Source organism: Heterodontus francisci, unplaced genomic scaffold, assembly GCF_036365525.1.
Source record: "Heterodontus francisci isolate sHetFra1 unplaced genomic scaffold, sHetFra1.hap1 HAP1_SCAFFOLD_524, whole genome shotgun sequence".
Taxonomy (NCBI): Eukaryota; Metazoa; Chordata; class Chondrichthyes; order Heterodontiformes; family Heterodontidae; genus Heterodontus; species Heterodontus francisci.
Genome location: NW_027140348.1, coordinates 230,306 through 246,571, shown reverse-complemented (window position 1 = coordinate 246,571; position 16,266 = coordinate 230,306). Strand labels below are relative to the sequence as shown.

The 16,266-nt window shown below is 46.5% G+C and overlaps 1 protein-coding gene across 4 annotated transcripts in view; it reads right to left on the bottom strand.

Moving 5' to 3' along the window:
- The window catches only part of LOC137359321 (glutamine-rich protein 2-like), a 399,372-nt gene that overhangs the window by 358,993 nt on the left and 24,113 nt on the right, over nucleotides 1-16,266 (bottom strand). The window lies entirely within an intron of this gene.

The window sequence follows — 16,266 nt, the reverse complement described above, 5'->3', positions numbered from 1 at the left end:
GATGAAGGGCGACAATGGTGTTGATTCTCCTGGTGTTGGTAGGTTGGTAATAGAACCATGCTGCTGCCACCAACCCACAGAGACTTGCTGTTGTCAATATATATGCAGGGCAGCTTTGGAGCAATATCATCATTCCTGATAAGTTTATTGCAGCTGGGAAGGAGGGAAATTCAGAGCTGCAGTGTTCAAACTCTGCAGCAATTTCAAGGGGTGCAGGTGTTGCTGCTGAACATTCTGAAGGGGGAGGGTGAACAGTCAGAGGTCGTGGTTCACATTGGTACCAACAACATAGGTAGAAAGAGGGATGAGGTCCTGCAACAAGAATTCAGGGGGCTAGGTAACAGATTAAAAAGGACCTCAAAGGTTGTAATCTTTGCATTACTCCCGGTGCCACTTGCTAGCGAGTGTAGGAATAGCAGGATAGAGCAGATGAATGCGTGGCTGAGGAGATGGTGCAGGAGGGAGGGCTTTAGTTTCCTGGATCACTGGGTCTGTTTCTGGCAAAGGTGGGACCTGTACAAGTTGGACGGGTTGCACCTGAACTGGACCAACATCCTTGCTGGGAGGTTTGCTAGTGCTGTTGTGGGGGAGGGTTTAAACTAATTTGGCAGGGGGATGGGATACAGAGTGGAGGTACAGTAGGGGGTGATGCACAGTCAAATATAAAAGAGAAACTGAGTCAGTCTGGAAGGCAGAGCAAATATAGACCTGTTAAGGCACAAGTGAAAAATGCAAGGCTGGATTGTATCTATTTTAATGCAAGGAGTCTTACTAGTAAGGCAGATGAATTGAGGGCATTGATTAGCACATGGGAAAATGATATTATTGCTATCACTGAGACATGGTTGAGGGAGGGGCAGGACTGGCAGCTCAATATTCCAGGGGATAGAATCTTCAGGGTGACAGGGGAGGGTGTAAAAGAGGAGGTGACATTGCACTGTTGATCAAGGAGTCAATTACTGCAGTCAGGAGGGATGATATCTTAGAAGGTTCCTCAAATGAGACCATTTGGGTAGAACTTAAAACCAAAAGGGGGCAATCACTTGGCTGGGTGTGTACTACAGACCTCAAAACAGTCAGGGAGAGATAGAGGAGCAGATATGTAGGCAAATCACAGACAGATGTAAAAATAATAGGGTAATAATAGTAATAAAGGCGTCTGCAAACGCGACATGAAGTCCTGTGACATTGATCACAAGTCGTGGGAGTCAGTTGCCAGCGTTCGCCAGAGCTGGCGGGCAGCCATAAAGGCGGGGCTAAAGTGTGGCGAGTCGAAGAGACTTAGCAGTAGTCAGGAAAAAAGACAGAGGCGCAAGGGGAGAGCCAACTGTGTAACAGCCCCGACAAACAATTTTATCTGCAGCACCTGTGGAAGAGTCTGTCACTCTAGTATTGGCCTTTATAGCCACTCCAGGCGCTGCTCCACAAACCACTGACCACCTCTAGGTGCTCTCGAGACAAGGAGGCCAAAGAATAATAGTCGGGGATCTCAACTTCCCCAATATCAACTGGGATAGTCTTAGTGCAAAAGGCTTAAAGGGGGTGGAATTCTTAAAATACATACAGGAGAGCTTTTTGAGCCAGTATGTAGAAAGTCTTACAAGAGAAGGGGCAGTACTGGACCTAATCCTAGGGAATGAAGCCGGACAAGTGGTAGAAGTGTCAGTGGGGCAGCATTTTGGGGATAGTGACCATAACTCTAAGATTTAAAGTAGTTTATGGAAAAGGACAAAGATGGACCAAAAATAAAGGTACCGAATTGGGGGAAGGCCGATTTCAGTATGATAAAACAGCATCTGGCCAAAGTGAACTGGCAGCAGCTACTTGTAGGAAAGTCTACATCAGACCAGTGAGAGTCAAAGAGGAAATAGTGACAGTTCAGAGTCAACATGTACCCGTTAAGGTGAAGGGTAGGACCAACAAGTCCAGGGAACCCTGGATGTCGAGGGATATAGAGGATTGGATCAGGAAAAAAAAGGAGGCTTACGGCAGATCCAGACCACTGAAAACAGCGGAGGCAGTAGAGGAGTATAGAAAGTATAGGGTGGCACTTAAAAAAGTAATCAGGAGAGTGAAGAGGGGACATGAAAAAACACTGGTGGGCAAGATAAAGGAAAATCCTAAGGTGTTTTATAAGTATATTATGGGCAAGAGGATAACCAGGGAAAGAGTAGGGCCCATTAGGGACCAACGTGGCAATGTGTGTGTGGAGCTGGAGGACATAGGTGAGGTTTTAAATGATTACTTTTCATCTGTGTTCACTATGGAGAAGGATGATGTAGGTGTAGAGATCAGGGAGGGGGATTGTGATATACTTGAACAAATTAACATTGAAAGGGAGGAAATATTAGCTGTTTTAGCGGGCTTAAAAGTGGATAAATCCCCAGGCCCAGGTGAGATGTATCCCAGACTGTTATGCGAGGCAAGGGAGGAGATAGCAGGGGCTTTGACACAAATGTTCAAATCCTCTCTGGCCACAGGAGAGGTACCTGAGGATTGGAGGACAGCGAATGTGGTACCATTATTTAAGAAGGGTAGCAGGGATAAACCAGGTAATTACAGGCTGGTGAGTCTAACAGCAGTGGTTGGGAAACTATTGGAAAAAAGTCTGAGGAACAGGATTAATCTCCACTTGGAGAGGCAGGGAATAATCAGGGATAGTCAGCATGGCTTTGTCAGGGGGAGATGGTGTCTAACTAACTTGATTGAATTTTTCAAGATGGTGTCTAGATGTGTAGATGAGGGTAAAGCAGTTGATGTAGTCTACATGGACTTCAGTAAGGCTTTTGATAAGGTCCCGCATGGGAGATTGGTTAAGAAGGTAAGAGCCCATGGGATCCAGGGCAATTTGGATCCAAAATTGGCTTAGTGGCAGGAGGCAGAGGGTGAAGGAGGACGAACAAGGCAAGAGAATATACAATGGATGGTAGGACCCTAGGAAGTACAGAGGGTCAGAGGGACCTTGGTGTACTTGTCAATCGATCACTGAAGGCAGCAGCACAGATAGATAAGGTGGTTAGAAAGGCATATGGGATACTTGCCTTTATTAGCTGAGGCATAGAATATAACAGCAGGGAGGTTATGATGGAGTTGTATAAAACAATAGTTAGGACACAGCTGGAGTACTGTGTACAGTTCTGGTCACCACACTATAGGAAGGATGTGATTGCACTGGAGAGGGTGCAGAGGAGATTCACCAGGATGTTGCCTGGGCTGGAGCATTTCAGTTATGAAGAGAACAAAGAACAAAGAACAAAGATAATTACAGCACAGGAACAGGCCCTTCGGCCCTCCAAGCCTGCGCCGATCCAGATCCTCTCTCTAAACATGTCGCCTATTTTCTAAGGTTCTGTATCTCTTTTCTTCCTGCCCATTCATGTATCTGTCTAGATACATCTTAAAAGACTCCATCGTGCCCGCATCTACCACCTCCGCTGGCAATGCGTTCCAGCTGCCCACCACCCTCTGCGTAAAGAACTTTCCACGCATATCCCCCCTAAACTTTTCCCCTTTCACTTTGAACTCGTGTCCTCTAGTAATTGAAACCCCCACTCTGGGAAAAAGCCTCTTGCTATCCACCCTGTCTATACCTCTCATGATTTTGTACACCTCAATCAGGTCCCCCCTCAACCTCCGTCTTTCTAATGAAAATAATCCTAATCTGCTCAACCTCTCTTCATAGCTAGCGCCCTCCATACCAGGCAACATCCTGGTGAACCTCCTCTGCACCCTCTCCAAAGCATCCACATCCTTTTGATAATGTGGCGACCAGAACTGTACGCAGTATTCCAAATGTGGCCGAACCAAAGTCCTATACAACTGTAACATGACCTGCCAACTCTTGTACTCAATGCCCCGTCCGATGAAGGAAAGCATGCCGTATGCCTTCTTGACCACTCTATTTACCTGCGTTGCCACCTTCAGGGAACAGTGGACCTGAACACCCAAATCTCTCTGGACATCAATTTTCCCCAGGACTTTTCCATTTACTGTATAGTTCACTCTTGAATTGGATCTTCCAAAATGCATCACCTCACATTTGCCCTGATTGAACTCCATCTGCCATTTCTCTGCCCAACTCTCCAATCTATCTATATTCTGCTGTATTCTCTGACAGTCCCCTTCACTATCTGCTACTCCACCAATCTTAGTGTCGTCTGCAAATTTGCTAATCAGTCCACCTATACTTTCCTCCAAATCATTAATGTATATCACAAACAACAGTGGTCCCAGCACGGATCCCTGTGGAACACCACTGGTCACACGTCTCCATTTTGAGAAACTCCCTTCTACTGCTACTCTCTGTCTCCTGTTGCCCAGCCAGTTCTTTATCCATCTAGCTAGTACACCTTGGACCCCAAGCGCCTTCACTTTCTCCATCAGCCTGCCATGGGGAACCTTATCAAACGCCTTACTGAAGTCCATGTATATGACATCGACAGCCCTTCCCTCATCAATCAACTTTGTCACTTCCTCAAAGAATTCTATTAAGTTGGTAAGACATGACCTTCCCTGCACAAAACCATGTTGCCTATCACTGATGAGCCCATTTTCTTCCAAATGGGAATAGATCCTATCCCTCAGTATCTTCTCCAGCAGCTTCCCTACCACTGACGTCAGGCTCACCGGTCTATAATTACCTGGATTATCCCTGCTACCCTTCTTAAACAAGGGGACAACATTAGCAATTCTCCAGTCCTCCGGGACCTCACCCGTGTTTAAGGATGCTGCAAAGATATCTGTTAAGCCCCAGCTATTTCCTCTCTCGCTTCCCTCAGTAACCTGGGATAGATCCCATCCGGACCTGGGGACTTGTCCACCTTAATGCCCTTTAGAATACCCAACACTTCCTCCCTCCTTATGCCGACTTGACCTAGAATAATCAAACATCTGTTCCTAACCTCAACATCCGTCATGTCCCTCTCCTCGGTGAATACCGATGCAAAGTACTCGTTTAGAATCTCACCCATTTTCTCTGAGTCCAAGCATAACATTCCTCCTTTGTCCTTTAGTGGGCCAATCCTTTCTCTAGTTACCCTCTTTCTCCTTATATATGAATAAAAGGCTTTGGGATTTTCCTTAACCCTGTTTGCTAAAGATATTTCATGACCCCTTTTAGCCCTCTTAATTCCTCGTTTCAGATTGGTCCTACATTCCCGATATTCTTTCAAAGCTTCGTCTTTCATCAGCCGCCTAGACCTTATGTATGCTTCCTTTTTCCTCTTAGCTAGTCTCACAATTTCACCTGTCATCCATGGTTCCCTAATCTTGCCATTTCTATCCCTCATTTTCACAGGAACATGTCTCTCCTGCACGCTAATCAACCTCTCTTTAAAAGCCTCCCACATATCACATGTGGATTTACCTTCAAACAGCTGCTCCCAATCTACATTTCCCAGCTCCTGCCGAATTTTGGTGTAGTTGGCCTTCCCCCAATTTAGCACTCTCCCTTTTGGACCACTCTCGTCTTTGTCCATGAGTATTTTAAAGCTTACGGAATTGTGATCACTATTCCCAAAGTAGTCCCCTACTGAAACTTCAACAACCTGGCCGGGCTCATTCCCCAACACCAGGTCCAGTACGGCCCCTTCCCGAGTTGGACTATTTACATACTGCTCTAGAAAACCCTCCTGGATGCTCCTGACAAATTCTGCTCCATCTGGACCTCTAACACTAAGCGAATCCCAGTCAATGTTGGGAAAATTAAAATCTCCTATCACCACCACCCTGTTGCTCCTACATCTTTCCATAATCTGTTTACATATTTGTACCTCTATCTCACGCTCGCTGTTGGGAGGCCTGTAGTACAGCCCCAACATTGTTACCGCACCCTTCCTATTTCTGAGTTCTGTCCATATTGCCTCACTGCTCGAGTCCTCCATCGTGCCCTCCTTCAGCACAGCTGTGATATCCTCTTTGACCAGTAATGCAACTCCTCCACCCCTTTTACCTCCCTCTCTATCCCGCCTGAAGCATCGATATCCTGGGATATTCAGTTGCCAATCATACCCTTCCCTCAACCAAGTCTCAGTAATAGCAATAACATCATACTCCCAGGTACTAATCCAAGCCCTAAGTTCATCTGCCTTACCTACTACACTTCTTGCATTAAAACAAATGCACCTCAGACCACCAGTCCCTTTATATTCATCATCTGCTCCCTGCCTGCTCTTCCCCTTAGTCACACTGACTTCATTATCTAGTTCCTTACAGGCTTTTGTTACGACCTCCTTCCTGTCAACTGACCTCAATTGGTTCCCATCCCCCTGCCACATTAGTTTAAACCCTCCCCAACAGCGTTAGCAAAAGCACCTCCAAGGACATTGGTTCCAGTCCGGCCCAGGTGTAGACCGTCCAATTTGTAATAGTCCCACCTCCCCCAGAACCGGTCCCAATGTCCCAAAAATCTGAAACCCTCCTTCCTGCACCATCTCTCAAGCCACGCATTCATCCTGACTATTCTTTCATTTTTACTCTGACTATCACGTGGCACTGGTAGTAATCCTGAGATTACTACCTTTGAGGTCCTACTTTTTAACTTGGCTCCTAACTCCCTAAACTCTGCATGTAGGACCTCATCCCGTTTTTTACCTATATCATTAGTGCCTATGTGCACAATGACAACTGGCTGTTCACCCTCCCCCTTTAGAATGTTCTGCAGCCGATCTGAGACGTCCCTGACCCGTGCACCTGGGAGGCAACATACCATTCGGGAGCCTCGTTTTCGACCACAGAACCGCCTATCTACTCCCCTTACAATCGAATCCCCTACGACTATAGCCCTTCCACTCTTTTTCCCGCCCTTCGGAACAGCAGAGCCAGCCACGGTGCCATGAACCTGGCTACTGCTACCTTCCCCTGGTGAGCCATCTCCCTCAACAGTATCCAAAACGGTATACTTGTTTTGGAGGGAGATGACCGCAGGGGACTCCTGCGCTGCCTTCCTGCTCTTTCTCTGCCTTTTGGTCACCCATTCCCTTTCTCCCTCAGCAATCCTAATCTGCGGTGTGACCAATTCACTAAACGTGCTATCCACGACCTCCTCAGCATCGCGCATGCTCCAAAGTGAGTCCATCCGCAGCTCCAGAGCCGTCATGCGGTCTAACAAGAGCTGCAGCTGGACACACTTCCTGCACGTGAAGGAGTCAGGGTCATCAGCCATGTCCCTGAGCTCCCACATTGAGCAAGAGGAGCGTGATACGGGTCTGAGATCTCCTGCCATTTTTAATCTTAAGTTTAAACTTAGTTAAATGAAAAAGGAACGAAAAGTTTCTACCAATCACAATAAAACCAGAGAAATCGAAAAAGCCTTACCTTATAAACACCCCACCGAGTCCTTTTTTTTTGGTTAGAGGAGGAGGGCGGGTGGGAGACACTACAAGTGTGGTGTCTCGGGTTCAGAAACCGCCCAAATATATAGTGTTTTACTTACCCAGCAGCCCCCTGGCCTCCGCCGAAAAACAAAAGGAAATTAAATTTACTTTCAAACGGACTTTCCCAGCTGCTCACTCGCTCACAAGCTGCTCCCGAAAAAGCTGCTGCAGAGACTGGATAGGCTAGGGTTGTTTTCCTTAGAGCAGAGAAGGCCGAGGGGGACCTGATTGAGGTGTACAAAATTATGAGGGGCATTGATAGGACAGATAGGAAGAAACTTTTTCCTTTAGCGGACAGGTCAATAATTCGGGGGCATAGATGCAAGGTAAGGGGCAGGAGGTTTAGAGGGGAATTGAGGAAAAAAATTTTCACCCACAGGGTGGTTGGAATCTGGAACGCACTCCTGAAGAGGTGGTGGAGGCAGGAACCCTCACAACATTTAAGAAGTATTTAGATGAGCACTTGAAACGCCATAGCATACAAGGCTATGGGCCAAGTGCTGGAAAATGGGATTGGAATAGTTAGATGCTTGATGGCCGGTACAGATACGTTGGGCCGAGGGGCCTGTTTCTGTGCTGTATAACTCTATGACAGACAGCAGTGGCCAAAGCGTCTGACAGAGCAACAGCCTCGAAAGCATCAGCAGCTGCAAGGCTCCCCAATTATTGGATACGTCAGTGGAGATCCTGTTGACAGATGATGTTTAGAAGGTTATATTTTCGTGCTCTGTGGACAGCAAGCTTCACACACGGTGTATCAGGCAGTCTAGCCAAAACCACTAAACACTGTCAATGAAGGAGGAGCTTCAATGATCTCACTAAACTGCCCATATTGTTTACAGCTCAGATACTAATCCATGTTTTCTGCCACCAAACACAGCCGTCACTCACCTTCTTACTCCTCATATACTCCTCCTCTCTCAACACCTGCGGGTCAGCAAAATTCACTGATGCAAAGGGAACCTTCTGCAAATGCTCAAGCACCACCTTAACTTACAATCACTGCCGAACCACAGGGCATCTGCTTATTTTCAAGGAACTCCAAATAAAGGAAAAATGCAGTGGCTTCCCTCAACATGGTAGAAAGTTAAATAGGACAAGAGCACATTCCAGACAAGGGCCTTCAATATTTTCGTCACTCCCTGCAACAAAAGAAACCTCATCCATACCTATCATTCAGGATGTGGAATCAGGGAGGAATAATACATCACTCAAAACTCAGAGCCCACTAGAAGACAAAGCTTTAGATGTTGTAGGCAGACAGGAACACCTGTGTAACAGTGAGACAGACAGGAGAGGGCGTGGGAGACAGTGGGACAGACATGAGAGGCTGTGGGAGACAGTGAGACAGACAGGAGAGGCTGTGGGAGACAGTGAGACAGACAGGAGAGGCTGTGGGAGACAGTGAGACAGACAGGAGAGGCTGTGGGAGACAGTGAGACAGACAGGAGAGGCTGTGGGAGACAGTGAGACAGACAGGAGAGGCTGTGGGAGACAGTGAGACAGACAGGAGAGGCTGTGGGAGACAGTGAGACAGACAGGAGAGGCTGTGGGAGACAGTGAGACAGACAGGAGTGGGCGTGGGAGACAGTGAGACAGACAGGAGTGGGCGTGGCAGACAGTGAGACAGACAGGAGTGGGCGTGGGAGACAGTGAGACAGACAGGAGTGGGCGTGGGAGACAGTGAGACAGACAGGAGTGGGCGTGGGAGACAGTGAGACAGACAGGAGTGGGCGTGGGAGACAGTGAGACAGACAGGAGTGGGCGTGGGAGACAGTGAGACAGACAGGAGTGGGCGTGGGAGACAGTGAGACAGACAGGAGTGGGCGTGGGAGACAGTGAGACAGACAGGAGAGGATGGGGACAACGAGCATTTGGAGGTGAGATAACACAGAAAGATGGTAAATGCTGAGAAGTACTCATCATCGGACATCTCAGCTCGGAGGGCTGAATGCCTGAAGGAGATTACAGAGATAGGGAGGGGCGAGGCCATGGAGGGATTTGAAAACAGGGATGAGAATTTTAAAATCAAGGTATTGCTTGACCGGGAGCCACTGTATGTCAGTGAGCACAGGGGTGACAGGGCAATGGGACTTGCTGCCAGTTAAAATACAGGGCAGTGGAACTTTGAATGAACTCAAGATTTCAGACAGTCGAATGTGGGAGACCAACCAGAAGTGTTTTGGAATAATCAAGTCTAGAGGTAACAAAGGCATGAATGAGGGTTTCAGCAACAGATGAGCTGAGGCAGGGGCGAAGTCAGGTGATGCTACAGAGTTGGAAATAGGCAGTCTTAGTGATGGGACAGCTATGTGGTTGAAAGCTCATCTTGAGGTCAAATATGACACCAAGTTTGTGAACAGACTGGTTTAGCCTCAAACAGTTTCCAGAGAGAGAGATGGAATTGGAAATCAGTGTGCACTTTGACACAAGTTCTTTTCTGTTTAACATTCCTGCCACCCTGATCATTACGAGAGCACATCCAGACACATTCCTGCCACTTCACACAATCTCACCTGCCCACAGACACCTATTCAGGAGGGAGTAGTAAGTCAGGAGGGTTTCCGCAGGGTGATACACTGAGCACTAGTGAAAATAAGGAGCTGTAAGTGGAACAGAGTCATTGATCCACAAATCTAGTGAATCAGAATCTGTGGACCCTGGAACCCAGATCACAGGCCCAGGTTATGGAAACTACGAAGGTATGAGGTGCGAGTTGGCTATGACGGATTAAGAAACGTTACTTAAAGGGATGACGGTGGATAGGCAATGGCAAACATTTAAAGAGCACATGGATGAACTGCAACAATTGTTTATCCCTGTCTGGCGCAAAAGTAAAACGGGAAAGGTAGCTAACCATGGCTTACAAGGGAAATTAGAGATAGCATTAGATCCAAGGAAGAGGCATATAAATTTGCCAGGAAAAACAACAGACCTGAGGATTGGGAGCAGTTTAGAATTCAGCAAAGGAGGGCCAAGGGATTGATTAAGAAGGGGAAAATAGAGTATGAGAGATGACTAAAAGTTTCTATAGTTATGTGAAGAGAAAAAGATTGGTGAAGACAAATATAGGTCCCTTACAGTCAGAAACAGGGGAATTTATTATGGGGAATAAAGAAATGGCTGACCAACTAAATGCATACTTTGGTTCTGTCTTCACAAAGGAGGACACAAATATCATACCAGAAATGTTTAGTGAGAGGGAGGAACTGAAGGAAATCAGTATTAGTAGAGAAATGGTGTTGGGGAAATTGGTGGGATTGAAGGCCGATAAATCCCCAGGGCCTGATGGTATGCATCCCAGAGTACTTAAGGAAGTGGCCCGAGAAATAGTGGATGCATTGGTGGTCATCTTCCAAGATTCTATAGACTCTGGAACAGGTCCTACAGATTGGAGGGTAGCTAATGTAATCCCACTATTTAAAAAGGGAGGTAGAGAGAAAACAGGGAATTATAGACCAGTCAGCCTGACGTCGGTAGTGAGGAAAATTCTAGAGTCCATTATCAAAGATTTTATAGCAGAACACTTAGAGAACAGTGGTAGATTCAGACAGAGTCAGCATGGATTTACAAAAGGAAAATCATGCTTGACAAATCTACTAGAATTCTTCGAGGATGTAACTAGTAGAGTTGACGAGGGGGAGCCAGTGGATGTGGTTTATTTGGACTTTCAGAAGGCTTTCGACAAAGTCCCACATAAGAGAATAGCGTGTAAAATTAAAGCGCATGGGATTGGGGGTAGTGTATTGCGATGGATAAAAAATTGGTTGGCAGAAAGGAAACAAAGAGTGGGGATAAACGGGTCTTTTTCCGAATGGCAGGCAGTGACTAGTGGGGTACCGCAGGGATCGGTGCTCGGACCCCAGCTATTCACAATATATATTAATGATTTAGTCATAGAGTCACAGAGAGATACAGCACCGAAACAGGCCCTTCGGCCCAACGAGTCCATGCCCACCATCAACCACCCATTTATACTAATCCTACATTCATCCCATTTTTTACCTCACACACCCCACCTTCCCTCAATTCTCCTACCGCCTACCTACACTAGGGGCAATTTACAATGGCCAATTTACCTATCAACCCGCAGGTCTTCGGCTGTGGGAGGAAACCGGAGCACCCAGAGGAAACCCACGCGGTCACAGGGAGAACTTGCAAACTCCGCACAGGCAGTACCCAGAATTGAACCCGAGTCACTGGAGCTGTGAGGCTGCGGTGCCTCATTTAGATGAGGGAACTAAATGTAATATCTCCAAATTTGCAGATGACACAAAACTGGGTGGGACGGTGAGTTGTGAGGAGGATGCAGAGAGGAGTCAGGGTGATTTGGACAAGTTGAGTGAGTGGGCTAATGCATGGCAGATGCAGTATAATGTGGATAAATGTGAGGTTATCCAATTTGGTAGCAAAAACAGGAAGGCAGATTATCTGAACGGCTATAAACTGAGAGAGGGAAATCTGCAGCGAGACCTGGGTGTTCTCGTACACCAGTCGCTGAAGGTAAGCATGCAGGTGCAACAGACAGCAAAAAAGGCAAATGGTATGTTGGACTTCATAGCGAGAGGATTCAAGTACAGGAGCAGGGATACCTTGCTGCAATTATACAGGGCCTTGGTGAGGCCACACCTGAATATTGTGTGCAGTTTTGGTCTCCTTATCCGAGGAAGGATGTTCTTGCTATAGAGGGAGTGCAGCGAAGGTTTACCAGACTGATTCCTGGGATGGTGGGGCTGACGTATGAGGAGAGATCGAGTCGGTTAGGATTATATTCGCTGGAGTTCAGAAGAGTGAGGGGGGATCTCATAGAAACCTATAAAATTCTAACAGGGCTTGACAGGGTAGATGCAGGAAGGATGTTCCCGATGGTGGGGGAGTCCAGAACCAGGGGTCGTAGACTAAGGATACGGGATAAACCTTTCAGGACTGAGATGAGGAGAAATTTCTTCACCCAGAGAGTGGTGAGCATGTGGAATTCACTACCACAGAAAGCAGTTGAGGCGAAAACATTGTATGTTTTCAAGAAGGAGTTAGATATAGCTCTTGGGTGTAAAAGGATCAAAGGATATGGGGGGAAAGCGGGAACCCGTTACTGAGTTGGATGATTAGCCACAATCATAATGAATGGCAGAGCAGGCTTGAAGGGCCGAATGGCCTACTCCTGCTCCTATTTTCTATGTTTCTATGGAGCATGGATCTCAAAAGCAGGCACTATCAGATAGCTTTCATGCAAATGGATGAATGACAGACAAATGGAAGGAATCTATTACCTACAATGCACCACATTATAGTTAGTGTCCCACTGGCCTGGAGGCTGCAAAAAGCTAAACGTTCTGCTACAGCTGCTCTGAACAGGAGAGGGAGAAATGATTGAATTATTGCATGTCTTTCAAGTCCTCAGGATATCTGAAGTAGTCACTACTGTAATAGGGGCAAATGCAGCAGCAAATGCCCACAGTGTGATAAATGATCAGGTAATCTTCCATAGTGCTTCTGGCCAGGTCACCTTCTTCTACATTTCTCCAAATAGACTCAGCTCGAAACTCACATAGTGGGAACAGAATATGCTAGCTAATCGCAGCAGAGACAAAGTGTTAAGAAGTCATTGTTGGAAGTGATTGGAATTTTAGGCACTTTTTGGTGAATGATGTTCACAGTTTGAACACAGAGAGCTGTGAATTAATTTCTGCCTATTGTCTCCCATCTTTTGGATGAGACATTAAACTGAGACCCTGTCTACCCCCTCAGGTGGACTATAAGATTCCATGACACTACTGGAAGAAGAGGAGGGGAGTTCTCCCCAGTATCCTGGCAAATATTTACCCCTAAATCAACATCACAAAAGCAGATTATCTGGTCATTATCACAATGCTGTTTGTGGGAGCTTGCTGTGCACAAATTGGCTGCTTCATTTCCTACATTACAACAGTGACTGCACTGCATTGGCCGTAAAGCACTTTGGGATGTCCTGTGCTCAGGAAAGGCACTATAGAAATGCAAGGTTGTCATTCTTTTTCTATGTTTTCATGTTCTGGGAGTTGGATGATGACATGGTAAGTGGTAAAAAGGCACGTGGCAGAAAACTTTCTGATGAAAGGTCCCAGACCTGAAACATTAACTCTGCTTCTCTCTCCACAGATGCTGCCGGACCTGCTGAGTATTTCCAGCATTTCTTGTTTTTATTACAGCAGAAAACTTTGTTCGTGTGAGATTTTGTGAGGAGATGGAGAGGGGGAGGAGGCAGCAGGCAGGTGCATTTTGGTTTCATTTGGTGAGGCCACTTATATTTACTGAATGTACTGGTCTATCAGCCATGCCCTTCTTTCTCGGGTTGCTGGCTGTCCTCTCCTTCCCGCACACTCTCCACATGCTGTGTGGACATTCAACCATCACCTGTTCATCTTCATTGCCTTCAACTTCCTGTAGCAAGCTTACCTGGGGGACTGGAGAGGCAGTCTGCGGAGCTGGGAGGAATCGGAACTAGAGAGGGAGAGTATAAATCCAGCCCGTGGCTTGAGGCCCACATACATGGGGGACCGGAGAGACAGTCTGTGGCTGTAAGTCGACGCGCACTGGGCTTGAAGAGTGAAAAAAAAACTAACAGTGACATCATGGGAAAACCATAAGCTGATTGGTTGGTGAGTAACTGCTGTTAGAGTGCCTGTAAATAGTGGTAAAATCAGAAATAAATAGTTCTTTTTTTAAACCCTGAAATAGCTGCCTTATAAGTGGTAAGGTTAGTACTACTAAGGTTTTAGTTGGTGTAATTTATTAGTAATTATTAATTAGAAAGTGCTGCTTGGACAGAGTGTGAAGCTGTGAGTTTGGTGTGTGAGGGAGTTCAGTGACAAGGGGAAGGAGGTGCTACTTTGTCTCTTTCTTTTCTTTCCTGCCTTTTCAGCCTCCACTATTTGGATCTTACTTCGGTACAAGAGAGGAAGATGATTGGCAAGTAACTGTTAAGTTATTCTACTTATTACACTTACTTCACTAACAATAATTAGTTTAGTCATTTGGTAGTTATTTAGTCATTTGGGAGTATAGAACTTGAGCATTGCTGAAAACAGAGACATTTTGTCAAAGCTTTTTGTCTTGCACTCATCTGGTCAATTCACAAGAATACCAATGTAAGGGGAAGCAACAAATTTATACTGTATAAGAGAGTGCTGACTGGTTGGCAAGTGGACGCTGATTGGTAGAGGCGTTGCCATGGAGAATGCACCAGTTTATGGCGACTGACAGTTAACTGCCAAGCTTTGTTTGAAATTTAAACCAGGCAGCTTGAACCAGTGAATGGCTGTCACTTATCTTGTTTACCTGAAACAGGCGCAATTTGTGTACATGTTCTTTCTGTCTGTGAAGAACAGGGCCCTGTGTCTAAATATATGCAGCTTCTAGTACGCACAAATTTTCTCTGTTTTCAACAATAATAATTAGTTTGTAAAGGTTGGCAGGACAGCTCAGCCAAGTGGAATGTACATCCTGAGGTATGTTGGAAGTCATGGACGCACGATGTGTCCTTGACAAACACATCTGCAGGAAGTGTCACCGGCTGCAGAAGCTTGAGCTCCGGGTTTCGGAACTCGAGCGGTGGCTGGAGTCACTGTGGTGCATCCGTGAGGCAGAGAACTACGTGAATAGCACGGTTAAGGAGGTGGTCACACCACAGGTTAAGAATATGCAGGCAGAGAGGGAATCGGTGACTGCCAGACTGTCTAAGAGAACCAGGCAGGTAGTGCAGGAGTCCCCGGAGTCGATCTCTCTTGCTAACCAATTTTCCATTTTGGATACTGGTGAGGGTGATGGTTCCTCAGGGGTGTGCAGCAAGAGCCAAGTCCATGGCACCACAGGTGGCTCAGCTGCACAGGAGGGGAGGGAGAAGAGGGAAAGGCAATTGTGATAGGGGATTCATTAATTAGAGGAATAGACAGGTGTTTCTGCAGCCGCAGACGTGACTCCAGGATGGTATGTTGCCTCCCTGGTGCCAGGGTGAAAGATGTCACAGAGCGGCTGCAGGACATTCTTCTGGGAGAGGATGAACAGCCAGAGGTCATGGTCCACTTTGGTACCAATGACATAGGTAGGAAGAGGGATGAGATCCTGAAAGCAGATTTTATGGAGTTAGGAAAGTCATTAAAAAGCAAGACCTCAAAACAAGTAATCTCAGGATTACTTCCAGTGCCACGTGCCAGTGAGCACAGGAATAGGAGGATTAAGCGATTTAACATGTGGATGTAAAATTGGTGCAGGAGGGAGGGCATCAGATTTCTGAGGCATTGGGATCTGTTCTGGAGTACGTGAGACCTGTACAAGATGAATGGGTTGCACATCAGCAGGACCGGGACTAATATCCTTGCTGGGAGATTTGCTAGTGCTGTTGGGGAATGTTTAAACTAAATAGTCAGGGAGTTGGGAACCTGAGAGGGAGCTCAGATTGGAGGGAAGCAAAACTGGTAACAGGAAGGAGAAAAGTAGTAAGCAAAATTAGAAGGCAGACGAGACGAAGGCAAACATCAAACAGGTGCGGAATGAGGAAGAACGTTAAGACAAAGTTAAGGGCAGTCTATTTGAATGCATGCAGCATTCGCAACAAGGTAGATGATTTGAAGGCAGAAATAGAGGGAAATGGGTCTGATTTAATTGCCATTATAGAGACGTGGTTACAGGGTGACCAGGACTGGGAACTGAATATTCAAGGATATCCGTCATTTAGGAGGGATAGGCAGAGGGGAAAAGGAGGTGAGGTAGTGCTGTTAATAAGGGACGGGATCAGTACATTAGTGAGAGAGGATCTTAGATCGAAGGAGGAAGATGTAGAATCAGTTTGGGTGGAGCTAAGAAACAGCAAGGGGCAGCAAACATTGGTGGAAGTTGTTTATAGGCCACGTAACTA